Here is a 16605-nt window from a genome sequence, read left to right as displayed (position 1 = left end):
TGAGAAGAAAGAGATAAGGCACTGGTAGATGGCAAACGAGCCCAAGGAGAGTTTCTGTTGGTTTGTTTTAAAAGATAGAAGATAATTAGAGCATGTTTTAATTAATACTCATGGAAATAATCCAGTTGAAAGAGTTCGAAGGTACAGGGGAGATGGCTAAGAGGGAGGAGAATGGAAGAGGTTCCAAGGTTGAAAAAAGGTGGAGAAGGTCTAGAATAAGCAGAGAAGAGGAGAGATGTTAACTAGAGAAATACACTAACATTGCTTGGTAAGTTTAGGTGCTCAATTGACACCAACAATTGTGAGTTTATAGTGAAGCCTTTTCTGATACTCTCGTAACCCCATTTTTTCCACTGATCTTCATCAGGTACAGACATGGAAAAGGCAGATGGGAAAATGTACCCAAGGTTGAAATTTGTTGGGCAGTTGCAAAGAAAGGACTCTTATCATCATAGACATGAAATTTAATATAAATAACAATTTATATTAAATTTATTGTATTATTTATATTAATTTAATATAAATATAAGAAATGAGTGGGGCTAATGAATAGGAAGAAAGTGGAGGAGTTAGATTAGAGGTCCTGATGAAGTTAGAACAGTTGCAGTAGAGTTACTTCAGCTTTTTGAATTAGTGATCATGGAAGTGGAACAGTTGTTTGTTTGTTTGTTTGTTTGTTTGTTTTTGAGATGGAGTCTCACTCTGTCACCCCAGCTGGAGTGCAGTGGCTCGATCTCGGCTCACTGCCAGCTCTGCCTCCCGGGTTCATGCCATTCTCCTGCCTCAGCCTCCCAAGTAGCTGGGACTACAGGCACCCGCCACCACGCCCAGCTAATTTTTTTTTTGTATTTTTAGTAGAGACGGGGTTTCACCATGTTAGCCAGGATGGTCTCAATCTCCTGACCTCATGATCTGCCTGCCTCGGCCTCCCAAAGTGCTGGGATTACAGGCGTGAGCCACTGCGCCCGGCCGGAAGTAGAACAGTTTTGAGTTGGTAACAAGGTTCAGGGTTTGATGATGGGTGTGGTCTGGAGGAAGCCATTTGAGATAAGGAGTCCAAGGTTTGAAGCCACTGGAATAAGTGGAGAGGTCACTGTGAGCCAGGCGGCAAAGACTGAGGGAAAGCAAACAGGAAGCTGGAAGAGATTTGGAAAAGGGTATACCAGGTGGCCTAAGATTCACAGCAGCAGATCTGCAAGAGGGTGGAAAAACCAAGGAGAAACCACCAACCCTGCCTTCTGACTCAGACATCCCTGAGCTGTGAAAGAATAAATAACCTTCACCTGATAGGGCTCCAAGGGAAACAGTATCCTCAAAAGACGACCAGTTTTCTGTGAAAGCAGAAGTGAGGAGAATATTGGGAAAATAAGTGGAAGATATGGGGCATCTGCTAATCACAAAACAGAAATTCCAGTGGGCTTGAGGGGAGATTGGACCAGGATATGTTGCTGACCAGAATGACCTGTAGTCTGGGTGGTGACCAAGGACAACAGAGGTGTGAGAGGAGGTGGATTTAGACCTGACATACACTTCTAACAGAATTTGGCTATGGCCTGCAAGTGAGGCTCAGTGGCTCTGGCAAGAGGCTTGTTACTCTTCCTTTTTCACCCAGGTCAGCTGGTGATGCAGTTGCAGCCAGGAATGAGTGAGCACCAGCCTGGGAACATTTATTCAGCAAAGGTGGTGGAGGATGGGCCCCTGCAGGCTGGTTTCCTACGTGAGGCTGATGCTGTCATGGTTTCCCTGAGGTCAGTGGGAGGTCAGTGTTTTTGGTTCTTGGCTGTCTGACGTTCATCAATAATTGGAACCGACCTGCTGCATTTCTCTCCAATCATTGCACCTCTCTCCTTCCCCCTGCAACCTAGAGGGTCTAGGCAGCCTCTTCTCTCACCTGCCTTGTTACCACAGCCTTTTCTCCCTGCTTTCTCTCTACTCTTCTGTCTTCCAGCTTGCTCTCACTCAATGGATTCTCCACACGGTCCCCACTCCCCGCGACACCTTGACTTTTGGACCAAGTCTAAACTCCATAGTGTGGCTTAGAAGGCCCTTCACAGGATGACTGACCCCTGTGGAACTACTCAGGATTCTTTGTTGCAGCCAAGAAAAGCCAATTCTTGTTGATTAAGCAGAAAAGGAGTCTTTTTGGAAAGATATCAAGTAACTCATAGAATTGTCCAGAAGGCTAAGGAACGGGCTTGGAAAAACAACAGAAGCTCAGGGAGGTAAGGCACAGTCAAAACCCTAACACAGGGACCATCTGCTTATGTGACAGAGACCAATCCTCCCAGTTTTCCCAGGACAAGTTGGTCACCCCACTTAGTCAGAGGTTGTGGGCAGGATCTCCACTTGACACCTGCCATCTTGCCATTGGACACTGGTTGCCACACAGCTGCACTCTTCTTTTGGGCACTTTCTGCCCCACTGGACACAGGGATCTCCCACAGGCTCTGTGAACCATTTTTAACCATCCTCCCCTTTATCTGCCTACCTCCCAAGTCAGAGTCCTGGGTAGGAACACAAGCTGGCTGTGTGTAGGTCAGTGTACCGTGTTGTAGCTGCCAGGAGCTCAAAGATGGGGTATCTGCTCACTTTAACCCTCCTCCCACCTATTTAGGGATTCTCATAAAGTGGAAAGTGTGTTCAGATGTTGGGCAGCCGAAAATGACAGCTACCCATTGAAGTTTCACTGTCCATGGTATCTCCCTTAGCCTCCTCTCTTGTTTATTATGCTGCAGCCATACTTAGTGTGTTTCAAGGCACTGCAAGGTACCATAACCTCTCTCACCTCTAGGCCTTCACACATGGTATTCTCTTGTCCTAAAATGGGCTTTCCTACAGTCATCTTAGCCTGGCCATTCCTTTCTCTAGGAGGCTTTCCCTAGTCCCTGGTATATGAGTTTTCTAGGGCTGCCATAACAAAACACCACACAATGGTGGTCTTTTTTTTTTTGAGATGGATGCCAGCACTTTGGGAGGCCGAGGTGGGTGGATCACTTGAGGTCAGGAGTTCAAGACCAGTCATGGCCAACATGGTGAAACCCCTTCTTTACTAAAAATGCAAAAATTAGCCAGGCGTGGTGGCAGGTGCCTGTGATCCCAACTACTCAGGAGGCTGAGGCACGAGAATCGCTTGAACCTGGGAGGTGGAGGTTGCAGTGAGCTAAGATCACGCCATTGCACTCCAGCCTGGGTGACAAGAATGAGACTGTCTCAAAAAAAAAAAAAAAAGTAAGAAAGACAATAGGTAAGCCCAATTTCACATATTCTGCCTCAAATGTACTGTACTTTCTCCCTTAAGAGTCACCTAAGTGAGACCCATATTCTTTTTTTTTTTTTTTTTTTTTTTTTTTTGAGACTGAGTCTCACTCTTGTCACCCAGGCTGGAGTGCGATGGTGTGATCTCGGCTCACTGCAAGCTCTGCCTCCTGGGCTCACGCCATTCTCCTGCCTTAGCCTCCCGAATAGTTGGAATTACAGGTGCCCGCCACCATGCCCGGCTAATTTTTTGTATTTTTAGTAGAGACGGGGTTTTACCATGTTGGCCGGGATGGTTTCAATCTACTGACCTCGTGATCTGCCTGCCTCGGCCTCCCAAAGTGTTGGGAATACAGGCATGAGCCACCGCGCCTGGCCGAGACCCATATTCTTTAATATGAAAAACACTGTTTTTCTAACTGTCACCAATCAAGTCCAGGGAAATCATACTCATGGCCTTTGGACAGGATCTTTAGATCCTAAATTGTGACTACACAGTGTACTCACACTTTAACCCAAAATCAGACTTTGAAACCAGGCTTGCAAGATTTCTTACTTGCAAATTGCAAATTAACTTTAGCCTGCCAGCAATTTCAATCTGTTCTAAAACAAATGGACATTGGACTATAAATTACCCTGATGAAAGAGTCCTATGTCCACTCACACCACAAAAACCGCAGCCTTTAGCAAGTCAGAATTAATATGTAGCATATAGGAAACCATGGGGCATTTCAAGTTGTGTCCCTACTATCACAGGCCCTAATGGCAGCATATAAACTAAAGTACAGTTTATCTAAGGAAGTCTTTTTTTGTTGTTGTTGTTTTGAGGCGGAGTCTCACTCTGTTGCCCAGGCTGGAGTGCAGTGGCACGATCTCGGCTCACTGCAAGCTCCGCCTCCCGGGTTCACGCCATTCTCCTGCCTCAGCCTCCCGGGTAGCTGAAACTACAGGCGCCCGCCACCACGCCCGGCTAATTTTTTTGTATTTTTAGTAGAGACGGGGTTTCACTGTGTTAGCCAGGAGGGTCTCCATCTCCTGACCTCGTGATCCGCCCCTCTCGGCCTCCCAAAGTGCTGGGATTACAGGCGTGAGCCACTGCGCCCGGCCCTAAGGAAGTCTATTTTTAAAGAAAGGACTACTCACTAAAGTCCGACTGTTAATTTCATAGCATATTGTTTGTCAGAGAGGAACTAGGTAAGATAGATAATGACTTAGCACCATTCGTGACTTAAAGGATGAAAAAGCCAAGCTCCTGGCCTTCTAATGGTAAGGTAACGCAGTCATACAGTTAGTGCAAAGCAGTTGGTTGCTTTTGCCTCTTCTTTCTTTGTTTAATCTTGATTTTTGTCTTGGATCATTCTTTCCACTTAAATCTGGTTTTAAAATGCCACAGTCATGCTCCCAGCCTTATTACTACTGAAAATTCTTAATGTCTACAACAAAGAATAACCCAATAGTTTAGTTGACTTATGTAAACATTTAGAATTATCCACATACTTGTTATGTCTTCCATTTTCTTTTTAATTTTCCATGCAGAGATGATTATTCAGTAAAAAACAAGTCTCTCAGTTGGGTGGGCATAGTAGCTCATGTCTATAATCCCAGTGCTTTGGGAGGCCGAGGCAAGAGAATTGCTTGAGCTCAGGAATTCAAGACCAGCCTGGACAACATAGGAAAACCCTGTCTCTACAAAAAAATAAACAAAATTAAAAATTAAAAAATTAGCTGAGGCCAGGTGTGGTGGCTCACGCCTATAATCCTACCTTTGGGAGGCTGAGACGGGTGGATCACTTGAGGTCAGGAGTTTGAGACAAGCCTGGGCAACATCATGAAACCCCGTCTCTACTAAAAATACCCCAAAAATTAGCCAGGTGCGGTAGTGGACGCCTGTAATCCCAGCTACTCGGGAGGCTGAGGCTAAAGAATTGCTTCAACCTGGGAAGCGGAGGCTGCAGTAAGCCAAGATCATGCCACTGCACTCCAGCCTGGGCGACAGAGCAAGACTGTCTCAAAAAAAAAAAAAATTAGCTAAGTTTGGTGGTGTGCAACTGCGGTACCAGCTACTAGGGAGGCTGAGGCAGGGGGGATCACTTGAACCCAGGAGTATGAAGCTGCAGTGACCTATAATCACACCACTCCACTCCGGCCTGGGTGACAGAGCAAGACCTTGCCTCTAAAAAAATTTTTTTTAACAGGATATTTCAGAGGAATTTCTAACAATTGTGTTGAGTTTACTGTTTTTTGGGTATAAGCAAACTTCAGTTTCTATTCCTATCAGTTTTGCCATGATTTTGCAGCTACTTACCTGCATTCAAACTCTCCATATCGTGAACCTCCCCTGCCTTTTTTTTTTTTTTTTTTTTTTTGAGACAGAGTCTCGCTCTGTCACCCAGGCTGGAGTGCAATGGCTTACTGCAACCTCTGCCTCCTGGGTTAAAGCAATTCTCCCATCTCAGCCTCCCGAGTAGCTGGGACTACAGGCGTGTGCCAACACGGCCGGTTAATTGTTGTATTTTTAGTAGAGATGGGGTTTCACCACGTTGGCTAGACTGCTCTTGAACTCCTGACCTCAAATGATCTGCCCGTCTCGGCCTCCCAAGAACTTCACCTGCCTTTCTAACCGTATTTGCTTCTGTTAAGGAGAGATAAAGACTCTGGGAGCAAAGATGAGGTTCAGAGAAAGGTTTACTGTCAAGCAAGGAACCTGATCTGACCCAGAGAACTTCAGTTCTGGGGATGAGGCCCTAAGAATCCGGTCTCCGTCAGGAAAGCAGTCTGTGGGCTCTGGAGCGACCTGGGATCTGGAGTGTAAGTGTATCTCTATGGTTTGTCAAGAGGCGGTCTTCTCTGTGAGTGTGAAGTGCTTATTTCAGTGTAATGGCACCTCCGTGGTTTCCACTTATTCCCGATTATGGTACCCTCACAATCATTTTAGAAAGACTCAAGTCTGCATTGCCTCTCACCTCTTGGATGACATCGCTACTGTCATCATTATCATAATCACTAATATTATCATTGTAAGGTTTTGGAGACAGGGGTCATGCCTTATATTTCTTGCATTCCCCCATGGATGTGTAGAATACATTTTCTCTCTGGTCTTAGATGTTTTAATAATAAAAAGAAGGGCCGGGTGTGGTGGGTCACACCTGTAATCTCAGCACTTTGGGAGGCCAAGACGGGCAGATTGCCTGAGCTCAGGAGTTCGAGACCAGCCTGGGCAACATGACGAAAACCCGTCTCTACCAAAAAATACAAAAATTAGTCAGGCATGGTGGCGAATGCCTATAGTTTCAGCTGCTCAGGAGGCTGAGGCAGAAGAATCGCTTGAATCCAGGAGGCAGAGGTTGCAGTCAGCCGAGATTGGGCCACTGCACTCCAGCCTGGGCGACAGAGCGAGACTCCATCTCAAAAAAAAAGAAAGAAAGAAAATGGGGAGGGGGGGACATGGATTTAAAAACTAACTAGTGGGTACTGTGCTCACTACCTGGGTGACAGGATCAGCTGTACCCCAAACCTCAGCATGATGCAATATACTCACATCACAAACCTGCATACGTACCCACTGAATCCAAAATAAAAGTTGAAATTATTTAAAAAATAATAAATAAATTATAAAACTTCTAACAACAACAAAAACAAAATAGGCAGATTTTAAAAACACTGTTATCAGTGAAATACTAAGTTTGGAAGAGGTCTCCTGACCCAAGAAGGGAAACACGTTCATCCTCCTTCACCACAGGGCTTCTTTAGTGGGAAAACCTGAGGACCAAGGCCAAGGAAAGCTTACCTTTCTCAGTCAGGGACTCTGACTCTTCCTCTGATATGGCTACTGAATTATTGCGTGACTTTGGGCAGGTCCCTTCTCTAGGACTGTGTCTTGTCACCTGCAAAAGGAGGGGGTGGGCATAGCCTTTCCCACTGTAGCTGCTTTTGAGTCCTTGACCTCATCTACCTTCTTTTGAGTCCTTGACCTCATCTACTTTCTTTTGGGTACTACACCCTAGCGGGGTTTTTTTTTTTCTTTTCTTTTCTTTTTTTTTGTGGGGGGGAATGGAGTCTCACTGTGTCGCCCAGGCTGGAGTGCAGTGGTGTGATTTCAGCTCACTGCAAGCTCCGCCTCCCAGGTTCACACCATTCTCCTGCCTCAGCCTCCCAAGTAACTGGGACTACAGGCACCCGCCACCACGCCTGGCTAATTTTTTGTATTTTTAGTAGAGATGGGGTTTCACCATGTTAGCCAGGATGGTCTCAATCTCCTGACCTTGTGATCCACCCACCCCGGCCTCCCAAAGTGCTGGGATTACAGGCGTGAGCCACCGCACCTGGCCCACCCTAGCGTTTTATTGCCTGCTAGTTTGACAATGTTCACAATGAATGGAATCTTAACTATTGTTAAGGGGGAGCTCCTTAGTATTTATTTATATTTTAGTTCAGGTTCAAAAGTAAGATTTCTCTTCACACAAACGTCTCACTTTTTTTTTTTTTTGGGACAGAGTCTCGCTCTGTCGCCCAGGCTGGAGTGCAATGGCGCGATCTCAGCTCACTGCAAACTTCACCTCCTAGGTTCAAGAGATTCTCCTGTTTCAGCCTCCTGAAGATGGGACTACAGGTATGCACTACCACGCCCAGCTAATTTTTCTATTTTTAGTAGAGACAGGGTTTCACCATGTTGGCCAGGATGGTCTCAATCTCTTGACCTCGTGATCCATCCGCCTCGGCCTCCCAAAGTGCTGGGATTACAGGCGTGAGCCACCGTGCCCAGTCACGTCTCACTTTTAAGAATCAGTAGAGTACTCTAGATTTAAGGTAGTCTGTATTCAGAGATCACTGATTAAAACAGAAGGGAGTGGAGCAGAGGGAAGAAAGAAAAGTGGAAAAATACTCTAATAACCATACAAGCCGCTTTTATGGATGGAAAATAGTAAAAAGCTGGCCTGTGGCATGCTCTAATTGCAGCCCACATGACCCTGCTTGTGCCTGGAGCAAAGTGGGGCCCTGTGAAAGGTTTCCTTACAAAGCAGCACAGGCTGGCTGGTTCATGAACTCACACACTGCGCTGTTGTTACAGCCAGGCTTTCATGCACACCAAAGCTGATTTCTAAAAGGGCGTTTGTGCAGTCTGTGTGCAAAGTAAATTTCCATCACTTTGGCTTTTCTTTTGCTGCTTTCAGAAGAGCTGGCTTATAAAAAGCCTTATTCCATAGTATAACATGTCATTTTTTCTACTTGCTTGAGTCAGTAATTAAATTGGTTTCATAATAACAGATATGAATATAGCTTTTCAACTTGAAAGTAGGATCAGTGAAGGCTGGAATGTGGCTTGAAAAGAAACCAGTAAGTTCTTTCCAACCCAAAGTCAACTCTCCCTTGTTCAGCATCCAAAATCACTAAAAAACAAGCACTCAGGTAAACCAAATAAATATTGTAGAAAGATATTTGATGACAAGAAACAGTGAAATTAAGTGCATTATGTTTTCAGCATTAATTATCTTTGTTGATCCACGTCAGCTCTATACAGGGTCTAACAGTAACATGTTCACTCATTCCTTCATCCATCCATTCATTTGTAGGAGTTTCACAAATGGATAAGCCAGAAGGAAGGCATTCCTGGCAGATACGAGAGCATATGCAAGCTGCGCACCTAACACAGTAGCCACTAGCCGTGGCTGTTTAAAATTAAATGGAAGGCCAGGTGTGGTGGCTTATGCCTGTAATTCCAGCATTTTGAGTAGCTGAGGCAGGAGGATCACTTGAGGCCAGGAGTTGGAGACCAGCCTGAACAACATAGTGAGATCTGTCTCTATAAAAAAATTAATGTAAATTAAATTAAAAATAATTCTGATTAATGTTATACTTATGTGTGCTTTTCAAAATTAAATCAAATTAAAACTTCAGGCTGAGAATGGTGGCTCACACCTGTAATCCCAGCACTTTGGGAGGCCAAGGCAGGTGGATCACCTGAGGTCAGGAGTTTGAGATCAGCCTGGCCAACAGAGTGAAACCTCATCTCTATCAAAAATATAAAAATTAGCCAGGCATGGTGGTGCATGCTTGTAATCCCAGCTACTCAGGAGGCTGAGGCAGGAGAATTGCTTTAACCCAGGAGGCGTAGGCTGCAGTGAGCCGAGATCACACCACTGCACTCCAGCCTGGGCAACAGAGTGAGACTCTGTCTAAATAATAATAATAATAATAATAATAATTCATTTCCTCAGTCACACTAGCCACATCCAGGTGCTCAACTGCCACACAGGAATAGTGGCTACTGTGTTGGGGAACGTGACAGAACATTTCCTTTATTGCAGACAGTTCTGTTGGACAGTGCTGCAAGGATGGAGAGACTATTAAGATCACCTGACTACACCATTTAAAAAAGTTTTTGAATGAACTATCTTTGTTTGTAAGCCCCAAAACATGGTCTGAAGACTCATTAGTGACCTGATCATACAGCTGACCTCTGAACAACATGTTTGAACTGCGTGCGGGTCACTTATAGGCAAGTGTTCAACTGCACGGAGCAGGAGCAGTTGGTGCCCAATCCGCTAATTGTTCAAAGGTAGAGTGTAGTTTTTAAAGACAAGTGAGGTAATTTCTTTTAAATCTCTAGGCTACTACAATACAGAATGCTGGGAAATGAATTAATGTTATGCTTACGTGTGCTTTTCAAAATTCCCCTTGTGACTAATGGGATGTCACTCTGCAAAAACATTGTTAGTTTCCCATTGATTCCACTGGTTTGAGTGTGTTTAATGCCAAGGAAAGTGAGAGTTCTTTCGGAAGATGGTAGGTTTTTGTCTTTTTGAGGTGGTTCATTTACTTTGAGAATCATCATTTTGTATTTTTAAAACCAAGTCTTATATGCAAAATTATTGAACTGTGAGAAAAGGCAAATAAAATCTTTCTTTTTCATTGCAAATGTGTCTTTAACCAATAATGACTTTGAAACGGGCATCTAAATACTTTCTCTGAAACCCCAGTGAAGAAAGTCAAGGGGTCACCCAGGGTGAAGATCTTAATTGGCCTCTTTCCTTCAGCAAGACTACATGCTTGTTGATTTAGCTTCTCAGCTTCTAATTTTTGTAGATTTCTCAAATTCAGGATCTCCATCTCCCTTCCTCTTACTCATCCTCCTACCACCCCTAGAATCCTGAATCTAGACAAAGATAAAATCCATAAGTGACATTTTCTGTAAGTGAAGTTGGAAGTAATTTGGGAAAAAGCTACAGTAATTATAAGTGGTTATGAAATCCTAATTTTCTGACAAGAACCTACTATCTCTCTGGACATAGTTATACTCAAGCACATCAGTTTCCCTAGACAATATCATACACATCATAGCCTCTGTGACATATGGTTGTATAGGTTGTGGGTTGTGCACTGCACAAGGACACATTTAAGGAGGTGTCGCTCACATTATAGACATCACAGATTTGGTACTTATAACAAAAATAAAAACAATTTTCCAGAAGATGGCAGTAAAGTTGTTGGAGGCTGAAAGAATGAGGGTCGTGGTCAACTCAGTGCACCACTGGCGGCTATATGAGCAAACAGCAAACTGTTCTCGTGAAAGCAGGATGTTGGTAAACTGACAAACTGTGCCTGCCGCCCAGAAGGAATGCTGAGGGCAGTCACAACCCAGGCACGAGTGTTTCTTGTGATTAGGCACAACTGAATCCTGTTAGCAATAATGTGAGCCTGTGATCCATTAAGCAGCTGACCAATCTACCTCCTCCTCCCTGCTCTTTATACCCAATAACTATGAAGGGCTGAAGAAGCTCGAGGCTGCCTTTGCTCACTAGAAGCAGGGAGCTCTCTTCTTCTTCCCCTGGACCCTCCCTTTAAAACAGTTACTTTTGTCTTAAGTTTTCGTTTCCACGTTCATCCCTTCTTTCAGTCTCATAAAGACGGTCTCAAGTAGTAACAGTAGTAACTGTTGTAGTGATGGTCTCAAGTAGTAACTGTGGCAGTCTCCCACACAAAGTATCTTGTTCTTAAAAAAAATCAAGGGGCCAGGCCAGGTGGCTCACACCTGTAATCCCAGCACTTTGGGAGGCTGAGGCGGGCAGATCACGAGGTCAAGAGATCGAGACCATCCTGGCCAACCAACATGGTGAAACCCCATCTCTACTAAAAATAGAAAAATTAGCTGGGTGTGGTGACGCACGCCTGTAGTCCTACCTACTTGGGAGGCTGAGGCAGGAGAATCGTTTGAACCCAGGAGGCAGAGGTTGCAGTGAGTTGAGATCGTACCACTGCACTCCAGCCTGGTGACAGAGAGAGACTCTGTCTCAAAAAAAACCAAAAAAAAAACCAATACATTATGACAATTTTCTGTAGAGGGGAGTACAATGTCTTGATGAGGAAGTGCCTTTTTCTGATTTACACAAAGGTATGAAATGGACTACCATTGGCTCTAGGGCTGTATAAAATCAAATCCAGACTATTAGTGAAAGTGAACCAATGCAGTTTAATAAGTAAAGAAAAAAAAAATGATCAATAATATATATTGAGGCCAGGCACAGTGGCTCATGCCTGTAATCCCAGCACTTTGGGAGGCCAAGGTGGGCTGATTTCTTTGAGCTGAGTTTGAGACCAGCCTGGGCAACATGGCAAAACCCTGCCTCTACTAAAAATACAAAAATTGGTGGCGGGGGGTGGGGTGTGCGGCGTGGTGGTGCGTGCCTGTGGTCCCAGCTTCTCCAGGGATGGGGCTGGAGAATCGCTTGAACCCGAGAGGTGGAGGCTGCAATGAGCCAAGATCGTGCCACTGCACTCCAGCCTGGGTGACAGAGTAAGACCCTGTCTCAAAATAATAAGTATTGAAATTCTGGCTTCCAAAATACTTGTTCTTTGTTAATATATTATATTACATGTGCAATATAGTGTCTTCATTCATTCTTGCCACTATGACAGAATGCTGTAGACTGAGCGGAGCATGGTGGTATGCATCTGTTGTCCTAGATACTTGGGAAGCTGAGGTAGGAGGACACTTGAGTCCAGGAGTTTCAGTCCAGCTTGAGTAACATAGCAGGACCCCTCTCTAAAAAACAAAAATGCTATCGACTGGGTGGCTTATAATAACAGACATTTATTTCTCACAGTTCTGGAGGCTGAGGGGTCCAAGATCAAGGCACTGGCAGTTTCAGTGTCTGGACAGGGCCCACTTCCAGGTTCATAGACAGCCATCTTCTCACGGTCTCCTCACATACTGAAAGGGATGAGGGGTTTCTCGGGCCACTCTCATAAGGGCACTAATCCTGGGCATGAGGGCTCTGCCCCATGACCTAACACAACCCAGAGGCCTTGCTTTCTAATAACATCACGGTGGGGGTAGGGATTCCAATGTATGAATTTGGGGAGACATAAACATTCAGTCTAATATGTGTAGTATAAATAAGATAGTGTAATACATGCTTCCCTAGGCCTCATGGAACCACAGGTACAAATGTGATTAATATATATGGGGAGAAATTCTTCAGTTTTAGGAACATCTTTCTGTCACCCCAAAAGTCTCCCACACACATACACACTGTCTTCCATCTTTGGATCCCCCGAAAAGTATTGTATCAGAAGTACTGTGATGTTAAGGAGGAAAGGGTTTTAGAGAAAAAACAAATTCCTGATTCACTTTGTGACATGTTTAAATTATTTTGTTCCTTGTTCAGGACTATGAGCTTTCTGGCTTGGGCAACTACAGCTGAAAAATGCAACACCCTTTTCTTGTGGAGCAGTTTTACCAAAGTAACGTTTCTCTTATGTTTTGTTCATTTCAGAAATTGTCATTTTCCTTTCCCCCTCTCTTCTTTTCTCTCTCCCTTCCTCCCTCCCTCCCTTCTTTTTTCTTTCTTTCTTTTTTTTGCAGGGGTGGGAATAAGGTTTCACTCTGTTGCTCAGGCTAGAGTGAAGTGGCACAATCAAACCTCACTGCCATCTTGACCTGCTGGGCTCAAGCAATCCTCCTACCTCAGCCTCCCTAGTAGCTGTGACCACAGGCACATAGCACCATGTTTGGATAATTAAAAAAAAATTTTTTTTTTTTTAGATATAGGATCTTGACATACTGCCCAGGCTGATCTCGAACTCCTGGGCTCAAGCAATCCTCCTGCCTCAGCCTCCCAAAGTGCTGGGATTACAGGCGTGAGCCACCTTGCCCGACCTTCCTTTCTAAGCAAAATAAATATAGGCAAGGGATGGATGATCAGAAAGCATTTGTAAAGTGCAGTATTAATGTAAGCTATTACTTGTGATATTTTAAAGGATGTCAGAAGTGGACAGGAGGAGAAGGACCTATGACCAGTGTGTTTAGACAGGGGATAGGAACAGACATAAGCAGCGACGTGTGCACTGGTTTTATGAACTAGTTTGCTATGACCCTGCAATGCCTTTGAATGTTCCTGGAGACTATGCCTGAGTTTTCAAATTCATCTTTTGTAAAACACTGTTCAAGCTTAGGATAAATATATAATTCAAGACATTTTGACTAGAAAGGAAAGATCTAGTCTGAGATGGACCTGCTAAGTGGCCTGGAAGTCTTGGGGCTGTCACCTGTAGAATGGTGGGGCTGGAATCTGCTTTACATATGCCAGGGAGGTGCCAGGGAGGGCCAAGTGAGAGTATGTGTAAGGAAGAGCTGCTGTGTCATACTACAGAGGACACAGAATGATCCAACACTGGCCATGTGCCGAGCACATTTTAGAATGGATTCTATCAGTTAATCATTAACAATAACCCTTTAAGAGGGAACCTCTATTATGACCATTGTACTGCTGAAAAGGCTGTTTTGAGGAACTAACTTGTCTAAAATCATGCAACTAGCCAAGCACGGTGGCCCACATCTGTAATCCTAGCACTTTGGGAGGCCAAGATGGGCGGATTGCCTGAGCTCAGGAGTTCAAGACTAGTCTGGGCAACACATTGAAACCCTGTCTCTACTAAAATACAAAACATTAGCCAGGCATAGCAGTGTGCGCCTGTAGTCCCAGCTACTTGGGAGGCTGAGGCAGGAGAATTGCTTGAACCCGGGAGGTGGAGGTTGCAGTGAGGAGATCAAGCCATTGCACTCCAGCCTGGGCGACAGAGCAAGACTCCATCTCCAGAAAAAATAAATAAAAATAAAAATAAAATCATGCAAGTAGTAATATAAGAATTTGAGATTCAGACCCTGGCAATCTGACTCTAGAGCTCACATTTTTAACCACCGCACAGTTTTGCCTTTCTGATATTGACTTGTATACTGTTACCTATGTAGCAACATGTTAAGTTGGGGATTACGGCTGATGCCCTAAGACAACAGATCACAGATGTAAAAATGAATTGCCAGACCAATGTGCATTTTTTCAAAGTAGGTGGTCCAGAATGTTTTGGAACTTTTTGATCTCTTACTAGTATTGGGGTAAAGGATGGAGAGTTGGGATTTCACCTTCAAAGTGTTCCTCTGCGACTGGTCCCAGCTGGCAAGAGGGGAGATTTAATGACCTAATTAAGACTGTATTTGCAACTTAAATTACCCTTAGGCTTTTATTTCCCCAAAGTGATCAGAAAAATCAGGGCCCCACCTAAGTTTTAAAAGGGGAAAGGGAGACAAAAATAAAGTTGGGCTTGAATTACATCCCATGAGTTGTTCTAGTTCAGTGAATCTAGTTCAATTACACATGCTGTACAGAGTTCTTTATACTACTTTAAGCAGTTAATTTCTATTATGGGTGGAGTAGCCACAGCTTCAGAGAGGAAGCAGGGCTGGGCTATGTAAAAGAAGAGGAAGTTTCAGATAATTTGTGGTGAAGAGAGCATAGGATTTGGCATTGCTATAGGTCTGTAGAGCTATTTGAGCGCTTGAAACCTCACTGCCCAGGAGAGGTCTTTCTTCACCATTGATTCCCAAAACCATCTTCCTCACCTCCATCATCCTTAATCCCCTTGACCTCTTTATTTCCTACATAACACTTATCATGACCTGCATTATTATTCTCTTACACATACATTTATTTCCTTATCTACCTGTTCAGTTTCTGTCTTTCACTAGAATAACAGTTCCATGAGACTAGACGTCTGTCTGTCTTGGTCACCACTTTGTTCCCAGTGCTTTGAACTGAGCTGTCTAATGGGGTAGCCACTAGTTACATGTGGCTATTTAATTAAAATGAGTTAATTAAAACAATTTTTTTTTTGACATGGATTCTCGCTCTGTCACCAGGCTGGAGTGCAGTGGCATGATCTCTGCTCACTGCAACCTCCGTCTCCCAGGTTCAAGTGATTCTCCTGCCTCAGCCTCCCGAGTAGCTGGGATTACAGGCACGCGCCATCATGCCCAGCTAATTTTTGTGTTTTTAGTAGAGACGGGGTTTCACCATGTTGGCCAGGATGGTCTTGATCTCTTGACCTTGTTATCCACCTGCTTTGGCCTCCCAAAGTGCTGGGATTACCGGCGTGAGCCACTGTGCCCAGCCTAAAATAAAATTTTTAAAAATTTATTTCATCAGCCACTTCAGCCATATTTCATGCCACTAGGCATATGTGGTTGGTGACTACCATATTGGACAGTGTAGATGTTGAACATTTCCACTACTGCAGAAAGTTCTCTTGGGCAGCACTGATTTAGAATAGTGATGGGCACATAGGAAGTGCTCAACAAAGATTTAATGAATGAGTATTAAATAAATGAAAGTTGTTGAACTTGCCCTCTTTGAAGACAATTAAGAGATCCTGGGGATTTGCTGAGATAACGAAGCAAAATTACTCCTGTACACTAGAAACATGACACTAATTTGAGCTATTATTATTGTAATTCAAGCTTCCCTGGGCTTCATGAGCTGCAGGTACAAATGTGATTATGTAAAAAGGAAGGACTCAAATTTCACTGGCTCTTGCCCTGGCCCACATAACACACATGGGTTATCTTATGAGACCCTTTCTTGATGTCTGCCCTTGGGGTTGGGAGAGCTCTTTACTGGCCATTCCTGCCAGCGACTAGCTTGCCAATATCGATAATCAGGCCATAGATCCGTTTCCAGAAGTATTCAATTCACAATCAGAAAAAACAAATTAGCTGGGTGCAGTGGCTCATGCTTATAATCCTAGCACTTTGAGAGACTGAGATGGGAGGATCACTTGAGCTCAGGAGTTGGAGACCAGCCTAAGCAACATAGGGAGACCGCATCCCTACAAAAATAAATTAGCCCAGCGTGATGGCGCACACATGTAGTCCTAGCTACTCAGGAGGCTGAGTTGAGAGGATCACTTGAGCCTAGGAAGTCAAGGAGGCAGTGAACCATGACTGTGCCACTGCACTCCAGCCTGGGCAAAGGAGCAAGGCCCTGTCTCAAATAAATAAATAAAAACAATAAAACAAAA

The sequence above is a fragment of the Pan troglodytes genome, chromosome 14 (assembly GCF_028858775.2).
Source record: "Pan troglodytes isolate AG18354 chromosome 14, NHGRI_mPanTro3-v2.0_pri, whole genome shotgun sequence".
Taxonomy (NCBI): Eukaryota; Metazoa; Chordata; class Mammalia; order Primates; family Hominidae; genus Pan; species Pan troglodytes.
Note: the sequence above shows the minus strand (reverse complement) of the source record.